Source organism: Ictidomys tridecemlineatus, chromosome 8 (assembly GCF_052094955.1).
Source record: "Ictidomys tridecemlineatus isolate mIctTri1 chromosome 8, mIctTri1.hap1, whole genome shotgun sequence".
Lineage (NCBI taxonomy): Eukaryota > Metazoa > Chordata > Mammalia > Rodentia > Sciuridae > Ictidomys > Ictidomys tridecemlineatus.
The window spans coordinates 21,373,001-21,400,237 of record NC_135484.1 but is presented as its reverse complement, the minus strand read 5'-3'; the positions used below and the strand labels follow the sequence as shown (position 1 = coordinate 21,400,237).

General features: G+C 39.7%; 1 protein-coding gene across 3 annotated transcripts in view; it reads left to right on the top strand.

Annotated features, from left to right (window-relative positions):
- The first annotated feature begins 379 nt into the window (after positions 1-379).
- Positions 380-27,237, top strand: part of Stx11 (syntaxin 11) — a 38,645-nt gene continuing 11,787 nt past the window's right edge. The window contains exon 1 of one of the 3 annotated variants that reach the window (XM_078018972.1): positions 380-586. The gene's annotated coding sequence lies outside the window, so the exon portion shown is untranslated. Of the gene's footprint in view, positions 587-609; positions 1,064-27,237 lie in introns of those variants that run through there. The other 2 variants (XM_078018970.1, XM_078018971.1) reach the window with 2 other exon arrangements.

The window sequence follows — 27,237 nt, the reverse complement described above, 5'->3', positions numbered from 1 at the left end:
ATACCAATTGTTCTCATCTTTGGCCATGGGAGCTCTTTTAGTCCTTCCCTGCGTGGTTTGACATTCCCGCATCAACGCAGGGTGTGTGTGTGTGTGTGTGTGTGTGTGTGTGTGTGTTTTACATAAGACACACTTTCTCTGTTTCTCTCTCTAAATTTACTGCCAGAGCCTTGAGGGGGAAATCTTGGCAGGACTTTTACCACAGTGGCAGCCTTAGTGTTATCCGGTGAATGAACGGACAGGACTGGTTTCACTTGGCCTGTCCTAGGCTGGCCATGGGAAGGCTGCACACAGGTTGCCGTGACCCCCGCCTCCTGGGCCTCCGCCTCGCAGGTCGGGGCTGGCTCTGGGCCGGGTACAGCCTCTGGCAGCCACACCCACCTCCCAACAGTTTCAAGCGTCCTGGTCACAGAAACGCACTGGACTGCAAATGTCACCAGCTCAGCGGGGTTTCCCCGGGCAAGTGCAGTGCCCCGGACCGGGCCCACCTTCCTGGCCTGGGGGCTAGAGAAGAGGGGAGGGAATGCCTGAAGCGGAAAACACAGGCTTGACCAAGCCGCCCACGGCAGCGTCTGGGGGCGCACGGGTGAGGCCACCGCGTGTCCGGGGTTCCGGGCAGTCAGCAGGGCGCTGACTGCAGTTGGGGCGGGAACCGGCGCGCGGAGAGCGCTGCCGTCCCGGGGCGGGGCCTGGTCCCCAGCTGTGGTGGCTTCCCCAAGCGGCGGGGGCTGGGCCGGCGGCGCCCAGATGCGGCCGCGGTGGCGTGGAGCTCGGGCGACGGTGGATGATCCCAGCCTCGGCGGCGGCGGGAGTCACGAAGAGCGGAGCGGCGGGGAGGCGCGCAACAGGTTTCCCCGGCGTCGCGGCGCCCACCGCGGGACGTGCGCCCGAGCAGCACCGACTTGTCGCCTCGCACGCTCGCCCCGGATCGTGGTTGGTTTTTTTCTCTGTGGGTCCCCTTCCCTCTCCCTAACTCGCCCGGAGCCAGGACGCGCCTGTCCCGCTGAGCGCAGAGCGCAGGGTGCGGCCGGGACTCCAGCTGCTGGGTGCCGGAGGCTGTAAGGTGGGTAGGATTACGGATCTGCCAGGTCCCCACGCCGCCTCTAGGTATGTTGGGGACACGCGGCATTGGGTTTCTTCTGTAGAGAGGAATGCCTTTTAAATCTCCATTATTATTATTTTTAAATTATAGAGGACAAGGGATTGAGGATTTAGTGCTTCGTAGGAATTATTTCAAACCTACCTGTTGAGAGGCAGCATTTATTAAGCATCTAACTAAGACCACTTTTAAGTTGAAAGGTTGAAGTGTTATTGTTTTAATTAAGGGGGACTGCATTTCAGTTCGATCACATCTTCACTTCCTATAGGGTGCTCTTTCTCAAAAACCCCAGAGTGCATACTACTTGACTTGAACTTGATGATATGACTCAGGAACCAGGAAACATGGAGACATTGATACGGCCTTGAAACAGTTTCCACAGAAAGCCTTTTTTTTTTTCGTTAATAGAGAGAAGTAGTGGCAGCGCCTAGAACCACATTGTACCAGGAGGGAATTCTCTCCTTTTCTACTCTCCACTGACAGCAGAGATGTGCATGACTTCCTGTGGTTCTCACGCACTTGTTTAAGCCATTTCTCAGCAAAGGGAGGAGTTGTTATTTGCACATGAGTATCCAAAAATGACTCACAGGACTGCTTTCTTAATTGTGAGACCTTGTTAATGAACTTTTGAAAAGTTTGTGCTCCGTGCTTCATCTCCTTCCTCCCCTTCCCCCCCAACCATATTTAAAATAAAACTACAGATGTGAAATACCTGTGCTGCCAAACTGGGGCAGGCCGGGTAGAAAGTAACTATTCAAGTTTTCAGTTTCTCAAAGTGCCTAATGGGACAACATACCAGCTACAGTCACTAAGCTGATCTAAGATAACTCTTAAAATCATGTGCTTTGCCACAGAAGCCCGAGAGAAAATTAATTTCATCATTTAGTACCATTTTTCCTATGACTTCACAGTATGGTAAAAATAAGTCATTTTATGAAGTGATTGTAAGTAAGTCCTCTGAAATCAAATATTTCAGACAGTTTGTCTTTATTAAATTGGTGCTAGAATCACATGAAAATTGTTGAAGAAGGTGGATATCAGAGTTGAGAAATTAAAATGTTAAAGCAGACAAGTTCCACTGTAGCTTTTAGAAAGGGACCCTACAGGATGTCAACACACAGTAGGGAGAAGGAACTGTCAACTCCTGTGAGCTGACTTGAGCTGAGTTCCACCTGAGACAACAGTTCCCAGGCACCCTCTGTGCCAGCTTCTTTACCTAGCTCCGGTTGTACAACCAGCCCAGGGCCTAAAGATTCAGGGAAGGCCGGCAAGTTATATTGGAAAATTCAATATAGCAAGGGGGGTGCTATCATAAGTCTACAACCAACGTGGAGTTTCTGTCCCAGTCTTACTGATGTTTCTGCAGTTCTGGGATTTGGAATGCATTAGGTCATTGCTGAAAGAACAGGGAAGGTTTTAGTTGAGTCATCAGCTTATCTTTGTAGGCAGCCTATTCTTCCTTCAACAAGTGGTTTAAAAATACATTTGAGAGGTATGATTTTAAGGAATTTGAGTTAACCATATTTCATATTACCTAATGACCATATAAAAATATACCATCTATTATCACCCCTGGATAATTGCAGGCACTTTCAGTTATGTGCCTTTTAACAAACGGAGTGACTAATGAATAGCTTATAACTTTATAACACTATGTTGAAGCAACTTTATGCTCATTATTCTTGTACAGAAGTCTGTCCTGATCTGAGGTTTGGCTTTCCATGACTTCAGTTCCCTGGGGTCAACTGAGCTCCAAAATATTAAATAAAAACTTCACAAATAATAAAGCATTTTGAGAGACAAAGAGAGAGGAAGAGAGGCCATATTCACATAAATTTTATTACAATATTATCGTAATATTAAGGTATCATAATACCTTAATATTATGATTAATCTCTTCCTGTGCCTAATGTATAAATTAAACTTTATCATAAGTATGTGTATAAAAATACAGTATATATGGGATGAATATTATCCAGTTTTAGGCATCCACTGGGAGTCCTCAGACCATAGTTTTCAAGGATAAATGGAACTACTATATGTTAAAATTTCCCATTTCTCTGAGATAGTCAACCAGAAGAGGAACCAATGCTAAATTTTTACTTACACTTTCACATTTAATTTCTCCTTTGAGACTCTCAAAGTTACATTTTCTATGAGGAAAAAAAATAAAGGTTAAGAGTTTTATTTATCACTGTGCTCCCTGATCTTGACAAAGGCCTGAGTCAGGACAGGTATAACAAGTATTTATTGACTTGAATAATGAACCTTACATGAGAGGAGGAGCTGTTTGGTAGATAGAGAGGTAGGAGACCCCAAAGAAGGAAGAACACACACAGCAAAGTGCAACAGCATTGTGTGGTCAGGAAACTCCAGCCTGTGGTGTGGGCACTGCGGGAGGGCTGGAGAGACAGGCAGGGCCAGATCACCAAGGTCCATGTGCCAGGTAAGAGCTATGGTTTTATCCTAGATACCTTTGAACAAACGGATGGTGTTGTCAGACACATGTTTAAAAAACAAAACAATTTAGGGAAATAAGGCATAGAGTAAAATAGCTGAAAGTGACCTTGACCTTACATTATTATAATATCCGAGGTGAGAAATTAAAGAAGGCTTTAATGACGCAGTGACAGTGAGCAATGGGAAAGGGGGAAGGAGCTGAGAGATGTGCAATGGGTAGAACCCAGTTGCAGTTTTAAAGTGTACAGTGAGAAAGGGGGAGGAGTTAAGATGATACCTGCATTGCTAGTTAATGACAGGATAGGATCATCCTACTAAGTGGAAGAAAAGGTTTGGGCTGGTGGATGATGAGTAGCTTGCACAGTACTTGACATATAATCAGTGCTCTCCTTAAGCAGTTTTGGATGGTTAATAATAGCTAAATACCTGTGCTAGATACTGTCCTAAGTTTATTACGTGGATTAAGTCCTTTACTCCTTTCAGGAATCCTGTGAGAGAAGAAGCTACCTTCACGGGTGGAAAAAGTGCAGTGTTAATAGTTGACAGAGCCAGGAATTGATCCCAAGCACCAAAGCATGCATTCTAACCATTCTGCTCTAATATGCTTCTCAGTGAACAAATGAGGTTTTGGTCTATGTGAACCCAAGTTGGAGTCATTCTCCTCATCCCAGCAATTCTTCCCCTGCCAGAAATACCCCCAATATACAAGATGGACCCCCAGAGGCCCTCTTGTGCCATACGGCACCGCTTCATCACCATCATTCCAAAAAATACACAATTGATCTAGGAATAAATGTGGAGAGATCAGAAATTTCTCCTGGGAATTTAAACATTTTAATGGAGACTCACAGGACCTGAAGTTTCCCAGAACTTCAACCATTGTTTCCACAGGGCTGTCTTGGTTACCATACTTTCCCAGCATTGTATGTTCAGCTCTTGATGTTTCTTTTTTCTTTTGGGGTACTGTCTATTGAACCTAGGGTCTTGTGCATGCCAGGTAAGCTGTTGACCACTAAGCTATACCCCAGATCTTTTAATTTTATTTTGAGCTAGCCTCTCACCAAGTTGCAGAGGCTGGCCTCAAACTTGCATTATCCTGTCTCAGCTCCTGAGTGGCTGGGATTAGAAATGTATGTGTGTTCACTTTAGCTGGCAGCTTTTTGTGTTTCTTAGGTGTATTTTGTTGCTAAGCTCTTCCACAGGGAGGCAGGAAGGCTGGCTGGACAGGAGGTTATTAATCTATGGATTGGGCTATTGGTAGAAAAGTCACCTAGCAAAAGTAGGTAGGGATGCACCAACTTCAAATCGTATGTTCCTGCCTTGTGATCTGTCATCTGTGGCCTATTTTGTTCTGGTTTTACCCTGAAACAGGTGCCTTACCTGCCTCTCCTGCCTCTGCTGTGTCCTTGCCCTCTAGGTTTTAGCTTGGCAGAATGATTCCAGTTTCTTGGATTCAGGTCTTGATTTCTATTTGAGGTATCTAAGTAGATGCCTTGGTCCCCCAAAAGGCATTTGGAACAACAACCCTATCCCTCCCACTCCCCATCAAAATGTCTAGCCCAAATTCATCACTATTCTGTTTGATGATTCAAGCTACCCTGATTTGGGTTGACACCTTGATTTTTGTTCAGAAAGCAGGGTCTGATTATCTTTTCCTCAAAGACTGTCAGTTTGGACCAATTAAGAATTATAAACAATGGCTGGGCACGGTGGCACATGCATGTAATCTCATAGGCTTAGGAGACTGAGGCAGGAGGATTATGAATTCAAAGCCAGGCTCAGCAAGGTCCTTAGCAATTTCGTAAGACTCTGTGTCAAAATAAAACACAAAAAGGTCTGGGGATGTGGTTAAGCGCCCCAAGGTTCAATCCCTGGTACGGAAAAAAAAAGGAGTTATAAACACTGAATTAATATTGTACCCCAACTGAATCAGCAAAGTTGCTGGAAATTTTAAGCTCTAAAATGTTCAGATATCTAAAACTTAAAGTTACGTGTTTCATGTGACATTTCTTCAGATTTACCAGGAGATCGAGATGTTGTTAATTGCTCACTGTATGAGAGCAACAGAAGCTTTCTGGGGTGATCCACACACCTGTCCCTCGGTTCTGATTCTGTATGTCCATCTATAATCCATTCAGTGCTTGGATAATAAGAAAGGGAAAGGTTTCGGCCAGTATTTCATGTGGGTTTGTCCTGCTTCTTCACTTCTTTGGTTTTTCTGAGAGATGGGAATTGCTGGAATTGAGCACTCTGGTAGATCTGAATCCCCTCCCAGTGCTAACCATTCTATGATTTTCCCTGGCAGTGGCTCTGTCAGCTGAGCCCTTGTGGGCCACTCCTTCTGAACCTCTCAATACCATCCATTGGCTGTGTGTCTCACTCAGGTTCCTTGTAAAGCTTCATAATTTCCTAATTTTTAGTGTAAATCAGAGTTTTAGAATGGGTAATTCTCAATTACCTTTGAGATAACTAAATGTTTTTTTTAACTGAAAGTTGTTTGTTTATCTTTTTAGTGAATACTAAGATAATTCAGGTGCCAAGTCTCCTAGAGTAGTAATTCCATAGCATATACCCAGCTGTTCTACTTGTTTCCCTATCCAAAGATATGGAGCAATGTTCCTTGCATAACTTATTGGGTAATGATGTACAATTTCAGCTTTTTGGAATAGTGGAAATTACTCTTCATATGGAAACTGAGAGTTTCCATGTGTCACAAGTATTGTTCTCTCTGTTTCTCCATTTTAGGCTTACAGTCATGCACATCTCTTCTCCTGGTTTTAGTTATAATTTTCTACTATCTACCTTGTCATATTGATTGGTGACACAAATATATTGATTTGGGGTACAGTAAACTGAATTTCATAATATTTATGTATTTCCCCCCTCCCCCTCCCCTATTCCCTGATCACTGTATGGTAAACCAACATAATATGTTTAGGTGACAATATTATGTAGGTCTATATTATTTACAAACTTTTCCCATATGTATTCTCTTTTAATTTTCATAACAGCCTGAAAAACAGTATTACTATTGTTGTGGCTGTATTAATGTTTAATAGAGGAAGGAAGTTCCAGAGAAATTGAGTGACCACCTCATACCCTAGATGTTGTGTGCAGAGGTCAGCTATATTATTCTGTCAGTTCTTGATAGAAAGGGGCAAGTTCACTGTTGCAGGACAAGTTCCCAGGAAGCAGACACCATGAGACTCTGAGATTTGCATAGGAAGTTTTTATTGGGAAATGATCTGGGGATGACACAGGGTAGAGAGGGGAAATGGAAGGATTGCTTAGAGGGAGAAATGGAATTTCAGTGTGTGCACCACTCTAAGCTTTGGGGCTGGGATGGCCTTCAGAATTGTTTTGCCACCATGAAGTAAGTGTGCTAGACTGCAAACCTGTATATCATGATATGGGATTGAATGTTGTAGGCAGTGGGCAATTGTAAAACAATAGTGGGTATTTATATATCTAAACATAACAAAGGAACTATAAAAAAAGCAGGATAAAAGATTTTAAAACGCTGCACCCTTATAGGGCATTTGCTGTGAATGGAGCTTGTAGGACTGGAAGTTGCTCCAAGTGAGCAAATATGGAGGCCTAGGATGTGACTGGATCTACCAGAGACTTTACAAACACAGTTTTTTTGGCTAGCAAGAAGAAGAAGAAGCTATAGCACTTAGGCTATATTAATTAATTAATTAATTAATTAATTTTTTTGTACCAGGGTTTGAACTCAGGGGCATTGACCACTGAGCCACATCCCAGGCCTATTTTTGTATTTTATTTAGAGATAAAGTCTCGCCGAGTTGCTTAGTGCTTCGCTTTTGCTGAGGCTGGCACTGAATTCACAATCCTCCTGTCTCAGCCTTCTGAGGCGCTGGGATTACAGGCATGTGCCACCACACCCAGACGTTAAATTTATTTTTAGAATATTTTTCTTCTTTCAACAATAAATTAAACTTATCTTATTGTAGCTTTTTTAAATATGAACTTTTACATCTTTAAACACTTTTTGACTCTTGTAATAACAGCTTCAAACACATGTACATGGTACAGCTGTATACATTTGTTTCTTTATGGCCTCATTCTATAAGCTTTATTTCTGTTTTTCAATTTAATTTTATTGTGTTTATTTATTTTTAATTTTTGGCTGTTTAATTTTTGTTTGTTTGTTTGTTTAAAACCAGGATACAAACACACATTGGTCTAGGCCCGGGCAGGGTTGGGATCACCACTGTTACTGCCTTCCACCTCCACATCTTATACCACTGGAAGGTCTTCAGGGGCAATGACAGGCTTGGAACTGTCACCTACTATGGTCACAAGGCCTTCTTCTGAAGCTCCTGCTGAAGGATCTTCCCAAGGTTGTTCTTGAGATATTGTTACTTTTATCAGAAATATATTGGTGGTGAGTTGCTTGGTTGGTTTGTTGTTTTAATCATAGATTTGCTCAAAAGCAGATAATGTACCATGAACATTCCTCTCTATTAATGAAAGCCTTTTGATGTTGGAGTCCATATTTTTAGACTTTTTTAAGGGACCTGTTGAGGTCTGTGCAGAAGCTTCTATATATCATTTACTGTGAATGTTCTTGGTGATTCTTCTTTTCTTCTGCATTTCCCTTTTCTCTTTGCTTCTACTTCAGCTGTAGGCTCACCAGGCTGTAGTAATTTCTCAGCTCCATTGTAATCTTATGGGACCATGCTCATACAGCTGCCTGTCTGTGAGCAAAATGTTGTTAGATAGTGCATAACTACATTAGGCTACAGTTCCCCCCAACCTTCAACCCCTTTTTTCCTAAACCCTTGATCGGTCCCAAACCTGTCCAGTGAATCTTAGTATGTAACCTATAAATTGTAAAACATCAGAATTACGTAGAATATCTCAAAACAAAAACTAAAATACCAAACAAAAAGAGAAAGAAAAATCCAGAAAACAAAAGTCCAGGGCCACATTCTAGATCCACTGGAACAACCTATGGGTGAAGCCCGTGAATTCACATTTTCAGCAGGTTTTCCCCAGATGACTCTGACACATGCTCTAATTTGAGAACTATTGCTCTAAAACTTTATGCCTTTGATGACAACCAAGCATGTTGGGATTTTTCAAATTGCCTAGAAGCCCTGGGGTCTGTGGGACAACAGAGGAGCAGACTTGAGCCTGCTGAGTCCCAGCAGGCTTGATACAGTGAGAGTCGTCCCTTGTTTTCCATTCAAATTCCTGAACTGAACAAGAAAGAGTCTAGTCCAAATTTTTTGGCTAGCAAGAAGAAGAAGAAGCCATAGCAACAGGATGAGGAGGAGAACGAGAGGGGAAGGGGAAAAAGGAGGGGGGGGAATAGGAAGAAGAAGAAGAGGAAGAAGGAGGAGGAGGAGGAAGGGGGGGAGAGGAAGGGAGGGGAGGGGATGGGGAGGTGTGCCCCTGGCTTGACCTTTCACTATCTCGGGTAGCAGGACAAGACTTGCCCAATGGCTGCAGACAAAGGAGAGGAATCCGTGAATTTACAGGAATTAGTAAACTTTCTAGAATATTGGGAGGTTCTGGGAACTCTTAAGCCAGATGAAGTTTTGAGGTATTATCATAAAACTTCAATGACCATCTAATAGGATCAGCGAATCTTTTGGAAGGAAGGTTAAACATTCATAAATGCAGGCAAATATATTGTCTAAGTCACTGAAATAGGCAGTAATTTTTCTTTAAAGGGGAAAGCACTTAAGCCTGACAATTTTGAGTCAGATCATTGCAGGAAATGTTAGTTACTCAAAGAATAATCTGATAAACTGCTAGCACACTTTGGTGTGTCTTATTCCCTTCTGCAGCACCAAATTGCTGTCGTTTCTATTCCCTCCGTGCTTCATGCCTCTGATCAGGTTGTCTCTGTCTGGGTCCCCTTCCCCTTCTCCCTACCCAGCTAACGCCTGTTAAAACACTTTGAATGAGCTCAGACACCATCTTCTCTAGGAAGCTTTCCTCCCCATCAGGGCGATTGAGTTTGACATCTTCCACTGAGCTGTCAAAGTGCTCCCATAGATCTCTCTATTATTGCATTTATTATCATTATTCTCCCTTCCAGCCTGTGAGGACAAGGAATGCCTTTCTCATCTCTGTGTACAAAAAAAAAAAACTAGCCTCATAAAAAAATTAAATGAAAATAAGCATTCAGTGAGCATATTTATTCATCAAGTATCTATTGAGGATTTCCTAGATACTGGACGCTTAGAGTGCATCGCAAACACAACAGGTACAGCCCCTGCCCCTGGGGAGCTTATGGGTGAGCATTAAAGAAAAACAAAAAGAACAATTAAGAAGACACTATGCTGTTGTAGAGCTGGGAACCCAGCCTAGCCTAAGGTTGAAGAAAATGTCTCATTCTCATGAAACATGACTTATATCAAAATAGAAGATAGGAGGCTGACTTTTGTTACAAGACAAGGAATCTCTTTTTTTTTGGGGGGGGGGTACTGGGGCACTCAACCAGTGAGCCACAGCCCCAGTCCCTATTTTGTATTTTAATTAGAGACAGAGTCTCCCTAAGTTGCTTAGTGCCTCACTGTTTTTGAGGTTGGCTTTGAACTTGAGATCCTCCAGGCTCAGCCTCCCTAGTTGCTGGGATTACAGGTCTGTGTCTCTCCAACCAGCATCAGGGGACCTCTTTTTAACAAAGGAAGATCTTTGAGTCTATCTAGTTCGAAAACATTGATAAATCTTTCATGTGTAGGTGTCCAGTATGTGAGCACACATGTTGGCAAGGAGACAACAAGAAAAGGACTCTTCCATTTATTGAGTAAAACCGACAGTAAGAAACAAGGAGTTTTTGTGTGTCTTGCTCAATTTCTGTGTCATTATTAGAAGTGAGTTTGTTCATCAATATGTAATATGCAGTGCAGGAAAATAAACTGACAGCTCTGAACATATAAACTTTCATTACAGATTTTAGAAAATTAATTTTAAGGATCTGATTGTTCGGTGACCACATCTTGCTCTGTTATTATTATTATTGTTATTCCTTCTTATTTTCTCACAGTAAGTTGTAAGCTTAATTGGGTATAGGAACAACTACTTTTTGGTTGAACTCAGGGGCACTTGAACACTGAGCTACATCTCCACCTCTTTTTATTTTTCATTTTCAGACAGAATCTCACTCAGTTGCTGAGGCTGATCTTGAACTTGTGATCCTCCTGCCTCAGCCTCCCTCCCAAGCCACTGGGATTCAGGCATGTACCACTGCATCCAAAAGGATTTAACTTTTTGATTAAATATTATTAGTAAGTTATTTTTGATTGGCACATCATATTTTATTCATTTGTGGGACATAGTGTGACTTTGATAGGTGTATACAATGTGGAATGAGTAAATCAAGCTAATTAACAGATCCATCACCTTGTTTGCCTATCATTTTTTATGGTGAAACATTTTAAATTTGCTCTCTTATTTTGAATACACAATACATTATTGATTATAGTCATGCAAGATCTCAAAACCTCTTTCTTTTGTCTATCTGGAACTTTGTACCTTTTGAGCAACAATTCCATCGTTTTTCCCCGTCCCTGGGCTCCATTAACCATCACTCTGCTCTATTTCTGAGTTCAATTGTCTTAGGTTTCATATAAGGAAGATCATGTGGTATTTTTCTTTCTGTGCCTGACATATTTCACTTAGCATAATGTCCTCCAGGTTCATCCATTCTGTCACAAATGATAGGAGGTTCCCCCTCTGAGAGACTGAATAGTGTATTGTGATGAACCTATATTTTCCTTATCCTTGATTTTGTTAACCTTTGAATTTTTGCAGTATTTTTGTTGCAATGTACTTACATTTATTATATTCAATAAATGAACAATCCTAAAGTTAGTATCTAAATGAACAGGCAGCCCTTGGGTTGAAAAAGAAACCAGACTGACATGGTGATACATGCCTATAATCTCAACAGCTGAGAGGCAGGAGGATCACAAGTTTGAGGTCAGCCTGGGCAACTTAGCTAGACCCTGTCTCAAAATAAAAGTAGAAAGATAGAAAGGGCTAGGGATGTGACTCAGTGGTAGAGAGCTTCTGGGTTCAAATCCCCAGTACTAAACAAACAAACAAACAAAAACCTGACATCACAAATTGAATATGCCAACTGCTAACATGTGCATATTTAACCTCTGATTTTCTACCTTGAAAACTTCCCAGTTGACTAATCGCAGGTAAGCACAGATGAAGTCACTATGAAGCCACACTTTGCTGGCATAGGTGAGGGGTGTGTAATGCTCTGCTGTGTCCCATGTAAGTCAATTTGAACTCCAGCATCTCAAGAACACAGACACCAAAGAGATGGAATTAAAAAACAGAAGGCGAGAGGATGTGTAAGTCAGCCTCGAAGGATGCCTTTCCATGCTGTCCTACGGCCTGTCTGTCAAGGATTTGCACGTCTTTTGCCCATCCTTTACGTATTCCTTCAGTTTAGTTCAAGTATTATTTAGTTTATGGTCTTATTTCTTATGTCTTGATTTTACTGTAAATACTGTATAAAAGGAGCATTTGAATGATCAGGAAATAATTCTAGACATTTGTTCTTAAATTTTCTATTGTGTGTAGGTTGCTAAAGTCTAGGGTAATGGGTTTAGCCATTGTGAATCCAGTCGAAATCTTGAATTTGAACTTTTTGATAAAGGCTGTGGTGGCAAAATAGAATCTTTTCTCTTTGAAAAGGCATGGCACTTTAGAGGATGGAGCGTGTTCATCAAGGACTCAGATTATAGTAGTGTCAACTCACCTGAAAAGATTAACTGTTGGCAGAGGAAAGTCCTGCTTAGTCAGTATATTTTTGTTGTTTAGTTGGAAGATTTCTCAAGTTATTAATTATGCTGAAACTTTGGGTGCTATACATTTCTCCTTTCTGTTGACATCTAAGTTTAAATACACCCACCACTGTTAGCAGCAGCATAAACACAAGAAATATATTCGTTTTTATTATTTCAATCTAGTCCCAGCAACTAAAGCATAGATAAATTGTGTATTCTGGTCATTCTGGTCATATTTTGTCATTTTTTGCTAAGTTAGTAAGTCTAAACTAGGATCTTATTTTTAATTCATATTTCTTTGTTAAATAGCTGATAATATTTCACATTTTTGAGACTATTTTGTCTCTTAAAGATTGTCTTTCTGCATATTTGCCCCATTTTTATTATTATATAATTTTCTTATTAGTTGGGATTATCTCTTTATGCAATAGTGATTATTTTCATTATGTCTATTTTGGTAAAAACATTTTTTTTCTCAATCTCTGCTTTAATTTTTAATGTTATGTATTTTTTTTTTTTTTGGTTGTTCAGAAATCTCAATTTTTGAGTGTATGTGTGTTAGGAATTGAACTCGGGCCCTTTACCACTGAGCTACATCCCCAGCCCTATTTATTTTGAGAGTGTCTCACTTAACTGCTGTGATTGGCCTCTAATTTGTGATCCTCCTGCCTCAGCTTCCTGAGTCACTGGTATTACAGTTGTGTGCCACCATGCCCACACAGAAATTTCAAATTTTATGCATAGAATTTGGTTGATTTTCTCTTTGCTATATCTTCCACAGCCACAAATTTCATAGAAACTTATTATTATCCTAAAATATTGGTAAATTTGCCTTTATTTTCTATTAATATTTTGTTATTGATTTTGCATTTTTAATTCTTTGATAACTCTGAGGCTTATTATGGGTTTATGGTAAGGATTAAAGAGAATGAAGTTTTGTCTAACTAAATAAGCCAGCTTGGTTGCATATTCATTGATATATATATATATATTTTTTTTTTTTTGAGAGACTGGGAATCAAACCCAGGACCTTACACATGCCAAGCAAACACTCTTATCACTGAGCTCCATCCCGGCCCTGCTTAAATTTTTTTTTACCATATTATTTTGATGGCTTCTTGTTCATATACTAACATTTTTAATGTTATACTGACATATAGTAACATTTTAAATTGGTCTATTTTTCAATATTTTATTCATGTCTGTTTGTCTCTGTTATTTTTATGTTTGCCGAAGTGTCATTTTTATTATTTTAATTACTGCTTTATGAAGGTGTTAATGTCTGCTAGTACTTCCCTCAATTTGCCATTACTATGTTCTTTTCAATTTATAAAAAATGAATCACTTATTATTTGAGATTGATTTTAGAATCATTTTCTTTTTCAGATGTTTTATTTAAACCCTGGTGGAAAGTTTGGATTTAGTTTAATCAAAAAATTAACTTGGGGGGAGTTTCCGATTCCTCTTGTAAATATGAATACATGTTAATTCTAAAGTGGAATCTGTAAAGAGATATTAATGTGAGAGAGAAAAACTAAGCAGAGAGACAGAGACCTCCTAAAGAATTCTTGGTTACCCCCAAGCCAAAATTCACAGGATTCCTCTTGTGGTTGGTGGTTTGTGTTTCCAGAAAATCCCTGCTGCTGGCTTCACTACATACTGGGGACTGAACCAGGGGATGCTCTACTGCTGAGTTATATCCCCAGCCCTTTCTAATTTTTTTTGAGACAGGGTCTCCCTTAAATTTCTGAGGCTGGTCTTAAACATTCCAATCCTCCTGCCTCAGCCTCCCAGGATTACAGGCATGTACCACCAGGCCCAGCTGCTGCTGCTGCTTTTGGTTTGGTTCTTCTTCTTCTTCTAGTTTTTAATTTTATCAAATTTATGTATACTTAGTTCTGTAAGACATTTAGCAAAAAATGAAAGTCTAAGGAAAAAAGTCAACCTTCTTTCCCATTTCCACCTCACAAAAAGCAAAACTCTTCAACCATCTTGGTACTTCACATCTCTAAGTGACACCCTTCTATTAACTATTTCTTGGTCATTCATTGCTGGGCATTAGCTATTGCTTATCCATACGGGGTGCACACTGCCTGCCCCATCCCGCCAATACAACTCTATCATAATTTAAGTTAGATCAATCTTGAATGATCACATTTTTCTGATTATGAAAATACTAATTACAGCTGAGCTATGCATTGTACTATGATGAGTTTCCCATAACTACATAATATTTTTCCTTTCCTGGAAGTTAATTATCTGTTCTTTTTTTCTTTCTTTTTTTAACTTGGTCATACCTATAACCTCATCAACTCCAGATTGTGTAAATCTCTTCAGAAATTTTGATGCATGGAATATTCTATCCATTTCATCTTTCTGAACAAATCTGTAACTTCCTTCCTCATCTGGACAGTAGTCTTATTGGTCAAGTGCACCACTGCGGCTTTAGAGTTTCCCTTTTCCATCACCCTGAGAGGCACATGCATCCTCTCCTGCATCGCTTGTTAGGATTCTACACCTTGTATCTTTTTTGCTGTGCTTCCTTGTTTTGTTGAAAAGCATTGCTTGTTCTTTTTCTGAGGAAAAAAAAAGTTTATGATTTACCATAGGTTGTAAAATCTTCTGAGACGGTATGTCTGAAGTTTCTATTCAGTCTTTACATTTGCTTAATATCTTGACTGGGTATACAATTCTGGGTTGGAGACACATTTCCTTAAAAGTTTAAAGCATTGTTAAACTATTTTTTAGTTTCCAATGTTGCTTTGTATAAATCCAAGGCATTTTGGCTCCTAATGTTTACAAATAAGATCTCCCTCTATCTCTCACTCTTCTTCTCTCTCTCCCCCTTTTGCCTCTCTCTCCTCTTTCTTTCTCCTTCTCTTTCTCTCTTTTCTCTCCTCCCTTTCTCTGTCTTCCTTTCCCTCTCCATCTCTCCACCCTCTCCCTTCTCTCTCTCTCTCTCTCTCTCTCTCTCTCTCTCTCTCTCTCTCTCTGCCCCCCTCTCCTCTCTGTTCTTCTTTCCCCTTCTCATAGGATATTCATTCCCTGGAATTCTTATCATTTAGAATTTGAACGTGAAGAACTAGCCCTCCACATTCTTTACCTTTCTTTTTCTGTCTTTCTGCTCTATAGACAAGGAACATTTATTTTCCTGCCTCAAAATTACAGGTAATAAAAAATAAGTAAAAAAAAAATCTGGTGCCAGCCGGGCGCAGTGGTGCAAGCCTGTAATCCCAGCAGCTCCAGAGGCTGAGACAGGAGGATCATGAGTTCAAAGCCAGCCTCAGCAAAAGCGAGGTGTTAAGCAATTCAATTCTGTCTCTAAATGAAATACAAAATAGGGCTGGGAATGTGGCTCAGTGGTTGATTCCCACTGAGTTCAATCTCTGGTATCCCCCAACCCCCCAAAAATATCTGATGTCCAACATTTCATGGATCCAGTCAAGCCTCCTGTCTCTTGCTGAGTATGTCTACCCCAGTATTCTCTTTTACCCTATTCAAAATATAGTTTTCTGTGCATGTGGAACAGGGGTTGGAAGACAGTTCTACTTCTTAACAAAGCCTCTAACTGAACCAATTTGTTATTCCCCACCTTCACCCCTTTCCCATAGGTACTCAGCCTTTCATTCTGATTCCTGGGTAACTTAGATTGTTTCTTGTCCTTTTCCACTGCTAGCTGAGGATTCAGCTTTCTTAAAGCTGCTAAATTAGTTATCAATTGTTCATTTGCCTTAAAACTTCCAAAATTGTGTTGCTACTCTCTTCTCTCCTATTTTTTTAAAATCCCTATTGGCTTAAACCTTTGAGAGAGTTCCCTCCGTGGGGTTTTGTATGGGAGCAAAAGTAACATCCAGTTTGCCATTTTACCCAGAATAGAGAAGGCATCTTTACAAATACATGCTTATTTTCTGGGAACAGTAGTACATATGCTATTTGTGCATACAAGCAGATATATTTCCCCAAATTGTTCTTTATTATCTTAAACACAGAGGACAAAACATAGGACTGGGATGTTTAAGTGGGCAAGGTTGAATTTGACCAGGGAGTAGGGGTGGCTAGGGCATCTCTGCTTGGAGGGCACCTTCAGAAGGAAAGCAGGATGAGGTGACATCCAGAATCGAATTTTTCTAGAGGAGAATGGATCAAGGGGTTGGGGGGATGCGTGTGATTCAACTGTCATTTGCAGTTTTACCTGTCAACGTTTACAGAAAATGTTCGAATTTATCAACATGAGTAGAAATGTAAGCATTATCTAAGGAACCACTTGCACTGGTGGAGAATCCAACACTGTGGGTCACACACTGTGAGTAGGGACCTCCTGAGGTCCTTACTTGTTGTTACTCTAATTTGCCTAAAACTTGGAGTTCATGCCGGTTTTTCTGACTTTGCAGCCTCATTTATTTTATTTTATTTTTATATCAGGGATTGAACCCAGGGACACTTAACCACTAAGCCACATTCTCAGCTCTTTTTATTTTTATTTTTTTATTTTGAGACAGGGTTTTACTAAGTTGCTTAGGGCTTCGCTAAGGTGCTGAGGCTGGCTTTGAACTTGCCTTAGCCTCCTGAGCTGCTGGGATTACAGGCACGCACCGTCATGCCCAGCAGCAACCTCATTTAAACCTGAAGCTATTAGATGATTGAATTAAGAAATCTCTTCTAAATACACAGGAAACTGAAGGTATGTTACCCCGTGACCTTTCCAGTTGTCTTTCACTGTGTTGTAAGCCTCTGCTAGGCAGTTGATGATGGGGAAGTTACATAAGTCAGTTTTAGTTTCAGCTGTGTCTATATTTAAATATTTCATCAATCTTATTTTAAATTTCTAACATTTTAATTTCTATTTTTATTGGAAATTTTACATTTTTATTTCTATGCTGTTGCACATATTTTAGCTGATAAAATTGAGGTATTTTAATGTTGTGTTAAAATCTAATTACAAAGATTACTCAACAGTAAGAAAAATGAGTTCTCATGTTTGATGTGTATGCATTTCATGGTTGGTAGGAATTATTCTGCATGGATACTCATAACCTGTTCTTTAGCTACAAGGATTTTCTGTGCCTTCAGATGGATAGGAAGTTATTCACTGATTCCTATTATGAACATTGCCAATACCACTGCAAACATGCTCCATCCTTTTATCCAAAATAGAAGTTTACATAGTGTACAGGTGTTGCCTCCACTCCCCAACCCCAACACCCATAGGTGTTAATTCCATATAGCTCTAAACAGAACGATTGTTGCAAGGAACAGAGTACATTTAGGTCATGTGTGTAAAATTTGGTCAGCTGTTGGTTGCATTTTAGGGTTTTTTTTCCCTCCCTATAAAGAGCAATTTTACTGTCCTCTTTGATGGGTATCATAGTAGACATTCACTTTGAAATAAAAATGTCATTCTGATAATTGAGTTTGTTTTCTTGACCCTCTTTTGTGCAAGTCATCTAATTCACACTTCCCCGAGGTGTTTATTAAATATGGGACATTCATGTTCTGTCACCTGAGTTAGAAGAGTAATACAGAAACTGAAAACAGAATAGTGATAATGATTTGGTTTCATAGGATCATTTTAGCTCATAGGGTCTGTGCATTCTTCCAAAGGAAGAGTACTTGTAGGATTGTGAATAAACTATCCAGTGAGAGGAACTGTTGTGGATGGCAGGAGTTCAAAACACAGATGCTCTTCAACCTACAATGGGGTTATGGTCCTACAATGGAGTTAAAATACCAGAAGTCAAAAATGCATTTAGCACATATGACCTACTGAACATTGCAGTTTAGCACTGCAAGAATCTTTAGAATTTGGGTTGTTCCCAGGCATGACCCTGTGGCTGACTGGGAGCTATGGCTCACTATCATTGTCCAGCATCATGAGGGACAATGGTACTGCATAGAACTAGCCCGAAGAAAGACCAAAATACAAAACTCAAAGTACTGTTTCTACTGACTATGTGTTGCTTTTGCACCATATACAGCCTCTAACAATAAATCCTCATTAATTAATTGGGTGAGAGGGGAAGCTTCCCTTTCTGAGGCACTGATGTTTATACCATCAGGACAATTATTTGGCACTTCTGCTTATGTTTGTTTGTTTGTTTAAATTGTAGCAATAAGCTTTTGTTTTAAATGCCTGAGAATTTACTTTCCAAAAATTATGGAGATTTTTCCCCATGATTTATATCAGCTTCCTAGTTTGTCTTTAAAGAATGCATCTTATAGATGCCTGTTAATCTCCTCCCAAAAGAAACCCTAGTCCTAGACTTCATAAGTACTAAACATGAAGTCTTCAAACTGGCTGAGGCTCTTCCAGATATTTTTGTGATTCTGAGGTATGCAGAGTTGTGGACACCACCCTCAGATTCTTAAATATGAACGCGCACATGAATGTTCTCTTTTCTAGAATTTTTCTTTTCCTGGTTGCCCTCAGTATTCTTTTTATGTGATTTCACCTTCACAAAATTTAATTGGTAGAATGTTCAGTGTGACTTTTTCTGTGGCCCTATATCTCTGAGGGATGCGAAACCTGAGAACTGTGGTTTTCCAGGGAAATGTTCTATATTTCACAGGAACAGGGTCCATTCTTGTGACTACTGTCTCTTACCTGTTTACAACCTGCTACCAAAGAAAAGAATCTGGAAGAATATATTCGATCTTTATTATTGGTTGCTTTCATAGTTACTATGCATCATTGTGTTGGAGTAAGGAAAATGTTTACTTTTCATGTCAAACAAGTTTGTGTTATTTGATTTATTATTGTTACAAAGAGCATGGATTGCTTTTATAATCAGAAAGGATTTTACATAAGGTCATTGGAAAAGAAGTTATTTAATTAAAAAATGCACTGTTTATGCAGGTGGCTATTGGAACTACATTAGTTGAGTGTATTAAAATCATATGAGTAGATGAGACTGGGTAGCGTATACAGAGGGGTTACTGTCTGCCAGGAACAGCTACAGGTACACAGAAAAGACCAGGTTTAGAGAAGATGGTTTACAAAGAAAGGTGGCATAAGCCCAGGCTTGAAAAGCACTAATTTACTTAGAATCACACCTTTCTGTTAGAATTTTCCCTCTAACTGTGGGATCCCTGAAACCAGCCAAAAAACCCAGGTGAGGCCCAACAATGGCAGGGTGGGGCCGAATATGGCTCTGTATGCCTCCCTAGGCTACATCTGTGGCCACTCTCTTCTGCTTCTGAGTAGACTTAGAATTCTAAGTAGATCCCACAGCTCTAAAAACAAGTGTCCTGCTTCCCTGTAACATTCTGAAGGGTGAACGAGGCCCTAATCAACCCATGACGTTCCTCATCCAGCTAGCTCACATCCACTAATTTCTGTTCTTTATGGTGTGATGGCAAAAAACTTCTGTGGCCCAGTTTTTAAGGGCAGTAGAGACACTTTATCAGAAAGTCACACTGTGCCTGTCCTCTACTCTTTAGGTGATCTAGCAATAGTCTGGTGATACACTTGAACCTACCCACCTCCTTTTCAAAGCTGGCTCGTCGAGTTCTCAAAACCTCTTATCAGACTGAACCTTGGCTAAGGTTAAAACCACCAGGTATCTGTGTGCTATCCTGACCCCACAGCTCAAGGATCTTTTGTAACATATTGTGCATCAAACAATCTCTCAGAGCCTTTTTGTGGAGGGTGCTTGTGTGGGGGATCATCATTATTTAGCTGTTCATCATGATTGAACACAATCCTCTAAAGGAAAGGAAGGGCTGTCCTCAGTCATTTAAGAAACATGTGCTTTAAAAAAGAGTATATGCTTCATTTTAACTTTTGCATAAATAGGAATAGAATATCAAAATGCATACTGAATTAAAATCAGTTATATAATTTAGACCATGATCGCAGGTAGGTAACATATACCATCAGGACAATTATTTGGCACTTGCTGCTTATGTTTGTTTGTTTAAATTGTAGCAATAAACTTTTGTTTTAAATGCATGAGAATTTACTTTCCAAAAATTAAGGGGTTTTTTTTCCAATGATTCATATCAGCTTCTTAATTTGTCTTTAAGGAATGCATCTTATAGAGCAACCTTATAGAGAAATCTTATAGAGAAACCCAAAGAAGATGCATCCATTAGCTTTTTTAGCATAACAAATCACCCCCAAATAACAATTCATTATTTATCCTGAGATGATCCACATAAGGCATCTGCAGTAGAATGTGGCAGATAGCAGGCTCTGGGTCCTGGCCTCAATTGGGCTTAGTCATAGTGCTGTAGTAGGGGCCAGCTGGGGGCTGGCCTCTCTCTCCATGTGGTCTTCATCCTCCAGGAACCTCACTTGAGCTTCCTTCCAGTGCTCCCTGTGGTCAGAGGGGCCAGCCCCAACGTGCTTGTACTATTTAAGCAACTGTTTGCATCATGTATGAGTTCTCCTGTCTTCTTGGTTGAAGCAAGTCTTGTGGCCAAATCCAGATTCAAAGAACAGAGGAACTAACACTGTTTTTTTGTTTTTTGTTTTGATGAGAGGTATTGAAGTCCTCCCTTACCTGCAGCTTTTCTTTCAATGATTTCAGTACTTGTAATCAAGTGTGGTCTATTAAAAATATCAAATGGAATATTCCAGAAATAAATAATTCATTAGTTTTAAATAACTTATTATTACCCAATTTTGTTACAGTTGTTCTATTTCATTATTAGTTGCTATTGTTAAACTCTTCCTGTGTATCATTTATAAATTAAATCTCATCATATGTATGTACACATAGGAAAGAGAGAGTATATAAAGGGTTTGCTACACTCTCTAGTTTGATCATCTGCAAAACAACTTAGAATGCATTTCCCACAGATAAGTGGGGTCTGATGTATTGCTAAGAATTTGTGATCTTGTATTTTGTCAAGTGTATTCTGCCTTTGGCAAAAATTACTCACACTTTTCCTGAAAGAAAACAAAATGCTCATTCCAATCCTAACATTTCCACAATCTCATGTGATTATGGTATTAGCCTCTAGATGCAGAGGGTTATTTGTCTTGGGACTGCATAAGATCCAGATATGGACAGATCTCCTCTGACCTGGCTCTTCAGACGCAGAGCTTCTTGATTCTGAGATGCTACACTAAAAAGGTAGGCTGCATCCCCCATACCCACCCAGAACTTAAGGGGGAATAGAGCAAAGGGTAACCAAAATAGACACTCTGTTTGAGAAAGCACACAACTGAACAGGGATAGGATGCAACAGCTGGTCCACAGCAGTTACGAGCAGGTGCTGCCAGGGCCCCACGCCTCGGCCTAGAGAGGCTCCTGGATGAGGATCCAGCTGGGCTCCTCAGAAGCAGCTCACTGGTTCAGGTTCTCTACGGCTCTCTGAGACACTCTTCCTCTCCCAGGAGAGATGGCTTATTGTTGTTTCTACACAGCTTCCTCAGATTAGTTCCTGCTCATAAAAATTTGAGGGCTCAGAGGCCCTTTCAAAAGGAGGTCCCCAATTTTTTCAAGAGTCTTAGAACCAACCTCTTTTGTCTCACTGCAATGGTCTACGTTAAATTTAACAAAGGTTTCACTCTGCGGCCCATTCTTATTTTGAGAATCTTTTCTTCCTGCTAAAGAGACTGGAGAGTTAAAATGGCTTTATTTTACGATCTTAGAAGTCTGGCTCCTTTCAATTTTCTCTAATGCTTATGAACTAGACAATTCAATTTTTAGCTCATTTCTCTCTTGCAGAACCTTAAATGTAGCTAGAAGCACTCAATTAGCATTTTCAATAGTATGGAGATCCATGCAGCTTGATCAAAATTCACTGTGCATTTTCAATTTTTACACACTGCCATAGGTGACCACATGTCCAGTGGTTTTGCTCAACCATAGCATCAACTACCTTTGCCCTGGCTGCTCTAGTATCTCCTCACCTCTTTCCCAGCCTGCTCTAACAGTGTGCATGCCATCTTCCCAGTTTTTGCTGACAGTTACCTGAGCACATTTCACTAGTTGTCAGGGTCCAAAGCCAATGTTGAATATCTTAGATATTTTAAATGCCACTTCTAAGTACCCATTTCTGTATTGGTTAGCTTTTGCCACATAAGAAACTGCTATGCATCTTGGTGCCTTAAAAAACAATGTTTTGTGGTGGTACACACCTGTAATCCCAGTGGTCAGGAGGCTGGGACAGGAAGATCACAAGTTCAAAGCCAGCCTCAGCAATTTAGTGAGGACTTAAGCAACTGAGCAAGACCCTGTCTCAAAATAAAACATAAACAGAGCTGAGCATGTGGCTCAGCGGTTCAATCCCTGGTACCAAAACAAACCAAAAATATGTTTTATTCTTTCTCACAGTGCTGTGATTGGCACTATGCTGGTCTCTCCTTCACTTATGCACACTCAGTCATTTGGTGGACATGCTTGGGGCTGTGCTCAGCTTGGATCATGGACACAGCTGGGCTGCATCTTCCTGAAGGTTAGCCCAGGCTTCTTCTTAGAGTTGTATTAGTAGCAACCCTTTAACACAAGTGCTTTGCAAACCTCTGTTTACATTTACAAACATATGAGTGACCAAAGCAAGTCCCACTCTTGTGGCCACCCTCAAATTCAGGAAGTTGAAAAATGATCTTCACCCCTTTATCAGAGGAGCAGCAAAGATTGCATACTAATTCCTTTTCTTTCTTTCTTTCTTTTTTTTTTTTTTTTGAAAGATTTCACAAAAAGTGTGTACAGATGGGTTGAGAAGAAGAACAGGGCACTGGGGAACCAGCTCAAGGAAGTAGGATATAAATCTATGGTCATCACATAAGCAAATAGATGGACCTAGTCAAACAATCTGATGCCTTCCTGGTTTGTATACTACCTGATCATAATAGTTGTCATTTATTGAAATCCCAGTATGTGCCATCCTCATGAAATATTTTATCCATATTCAAATTTTATTGCTACAAATGGAAATGCTATTCCATTATTCCCCTACTTAACTTAAGATTAATGAAAAGTCTAGACTATTTTCACTAATAATCTTGTTCCATCATTTTTTTGTAGATTGCTTAAATGCAACAACCTTCTCTTTCCACATTTTCAAATCAAGGCACAGTGCAAGATAATCATAATTGTCTTTTTATGCTTTGACTTTCTTTGATTTTATTCAGCTTGGTTATTGGCTTGATTGAGGAGAGAACACTATTACGTAGCCACCCTTACCTGCCCCATTTCCATTCCAGTTGAGAAATGAGAAGGAAGAAAGCAGTTGGAGGCCAAGATGCCACCTTTGCTACTGAGAGAGACAGGCTGGGGGATGTGGCTTATGTCTGAAAATGTGCTTTAGATCCTGAACTCAGAATTCCATGGACTTACCCTCCCCTAGTAGCTCTGGCCAGAGATGACTTCTCCCACCCTTACCAGGAGTAGAGCAGAGGGGAACACAGGTGTGTGGTAGCCACTTCCAAGAGAAAGAAGAGGCTGGGCTAACAGGGGCTGTTTCTCCCAGATCCATCCTGGAGATAAGTGACTTCATGGCTCTTGGCAAAAAGATGTGGAGAGAGAGAGAGGGGGAGAGAGAGAGAGAGAGAGAGAGAGAGAGAGAGAGAGAGAGAGAGAGAGAGAGAGAGAGAGAGAGAGAGAGACATGGGAAGGAAATTCAGGGAAGAATGTGACTGACACAGCACACCCTCTATCTTCACACAGCTGCAGTGCAGGTGGCAAGGACATGAACGCAGGACCTGGAGATATGTGAGCTTAAATCCCAGGCTTCTTCCTTTCTTACTGTTTGATCCTCAACACCACATACAAACAAAGATGTTGTGTCCGCTGATAACTGAAAAATAAATATTAAAAAAAAATTTAAAAAAGAACTTAACTTTCTGGGGCCCAGATGTAGTACATTAAAAATGATGTTATCCTCCTTACAGGGTTATCATGAAATTTGTTGATGGATTGTACATCAACTGTCCAGCCCTATGACTGGTTCATAGTGGACATTCAGTGTTTTTCCTTCCTTGTTTTAGGTTGCAGCTTGATTCTTGAGGGTTGCTGGTCCAGTCCTAATTCATCATAATTAAATGCTTGATCTAATATGTTAACCTGCCACAATCTGTAAGGGGAAGGAGAAGATTCTCAGTGTTGGTATATGGAGATAACTGAAACAGTGGTGGACATTTTAACTCTAGAGAGAGGGAAACATTTGAAAGCAAACAAAACTGCACCACCCCACAGTTCAAAGATGTTAATAATGACCATTAGAGTTATCAATAAATTGTGTCCACTCTTTAAGGAAGCAATGAAATGTATGAGATTTGAAGAGATTTGAGATTTGAAGGAGGAAACTTTAGGGATTGTAAGTCACTTCTAAGGAAAAAACTCATGCATTTATGATGTTGGATAATATCATGTAAAAATTATCAGCCAAAAATAATATTTGTTTTATTTTTGGAGAATTTAGGTGGAATGACCAGAATAGATTAGCTAGATTAATTAGATTAATCTTAATAACAAGGTTAGATTAATGGCTCAAAGACTTTGAGAGGAAGGGGAATAGATAAAGGAATGTAAAATTTCCCTTACCTAGTATTACAGGTTAGAAAAAAGATAATTGATGATTCTGAAATCTCCTTTGAATTCTTCTTTTAAGATATACTCTATAGAATAGTTATGAAATACAGTGGCATGAGTTAAAGGTATACAATTTTCAAACAGAAATCTAAGTGTGTTCCCACCATTGCTTTTTCTACATAGATCTCTTTATTTTCCAACCAATACTTTGCCTCAACTTCCAGGGCCAAAGCCAAATCAGATGGAAGATACAACTCTTTTTGTTTTCAAATACTAATGTAAAAGTGGAAAAACTTATACAGGTTGTCTGAACCTTGACCTCCAAGCTGTGCCTCTCTTTATGTCTCACTTACTCTGTCACTTCTGTGCACCTCACTTAGAAACTTCAATCTCCAAGTGTTTGTCCTTTCTTATTTCAGAATTATTTTGTGGGCTTTGGAAAGTTGTGGGGACATATTGCCTGACTGAGGGCCCCAACAATTGAAATGTGGCAAAGTTGAGGAAACTCCCATATGAAGAAATTAGGGCAGAGAATAAAGTAGTGATTCTGATGTCGAAAGTGTTTTGATATGATAATCTGGATTAGGTTATTAGATGCTGCTAATTGTTCCAAATATAAAACCTCAGGGAACAAGTTCCCTTAAGATTAGAGATTTTGGAAACCTTTTAGATGTCTCAGGAAAATAAGCTAGCATGGTTTTGTGGATTGTGGCTGGAGTCTTGAGTCAGGCTTTTAGAATTCATATCTCAGCTCCACATTTATGAACTGTGTGACTTTAGGAAAATTGTTTATTGCACCCCTTAGGCTTCAAGTTTCCTCACCTGTAAACTGGGGATGATGTTAATACTTCATAGGGTTAAATGAGTTACTATCTGCATGATGCTTATCACGGTTTTGCACTTTACAGTTTCTTGCAACATTAGCTATAAAGCAAAATTATAAATCTATACTGGGTAGCTGCTTTGATGTAAGATGCATTTCTATAAAGTGTGTCTGAAAGCATATGGCTAGAAGTGAAAGCCTGATTGCTTGATGGCTGTTTATTGACTCTGCATAATATACTGCTGACTTCTGCTCACACGTTGGCAGACACTTCTGATTCTGGGAACTCAGAGGTAGGGACATCAGGGAGTATCAAGTGAGCAGAGGTGGAGACTGCTTTGAAGAATTCTTTCTTGGTTGTTGCTTCAGAGTAAAGAATTAAAAAAGAGACATTTATTATTTCTTCTAATTCTGACTTTTGTAGTCATAATGCATTTTAATTAACACTTTAAACTCTCAAATTGTGCTTGAATTTGAATCCTAAGAAAACATCAAATGTGTTCTTTTTTTTATTTGTTCTTTTTAGATCTGCATGACCATAGAGTGTATTCTGACATATATACAAGGAGTATAACTCATTCTAATTAGGATTCCATTCTTGTGATTGTGCATGATGTGGAGTTTCACTGTAGTGTACTCATATGAACATAGGAAAGTTATGTCCATTTATTCCACTGTCTTTCCCATTCCGAGCCCCCACTTCTCTTCCTTTTCTTTTATCTAATCCACTGAACTTTATTTTCCTGCTCCTTGTTATGTGTAGCATACACAAATCAGAAAGAACATTCGACCTTTGTTTTATTTTGGAATTGGTTTATTTAACTTAGCATGATAATCTCCACATTCATCCATTTATCAGCAAAAGTCATAAAGTTATTCTTCTTTATGGTTGAGTAATACTCTATTCTTTATTCATCTATTGAAGGGCACCTAGATTGGTTCCAGAACTTAGCTATTATGAATTGAGCTGCTAGAAACATTGATGTGGCTACGTCTCTATAGTATACTGATTTGAAGTCCTTTGGTATAAACCAAGGAGTGGGATACTGGGCCAAATGGTGTTTCTCTTCCAAGTTTTCTGAGGAATCTCCATACTGCTTTTCAGAGTGGTTACAGCACTTTGAAGTCCCATCAACAATGTATGAGTGTGCCTTTCCCCCACATTCTCACCAACAATAAATGTGTTCTTGCCCAATGAACTTTATGATCCAACACAGGATTTTTAAAAAAATTTATTTTAGATTAGGAAGAAAATAAGACTTTTTAGGAGCTCTTTTTTGTCTATAATTTTAGAAGATCAAAGGACAATTTTTGTCTGTTAGATCTGACTTATTTTAAAAATCAAGGAACAAGGTGAAATACTGAATTTTACTCAGTTGAATGAAATTATTACATATGGATCTGAATCCACATGCTAGGGAAAGTGCATTCATTGTCCTTTAAGGGTGTCACCGTGGTGTGTGCTGAAAAGTAACTGTTAAGTTACTGTGACATGGTACCTATGGAATTTCCCATTCTCTACCAGACATTGTGGTGGGATTGTTAGGCAGGAGGGACTGGACCAGGTGATTAAGATATATTACACAGAGT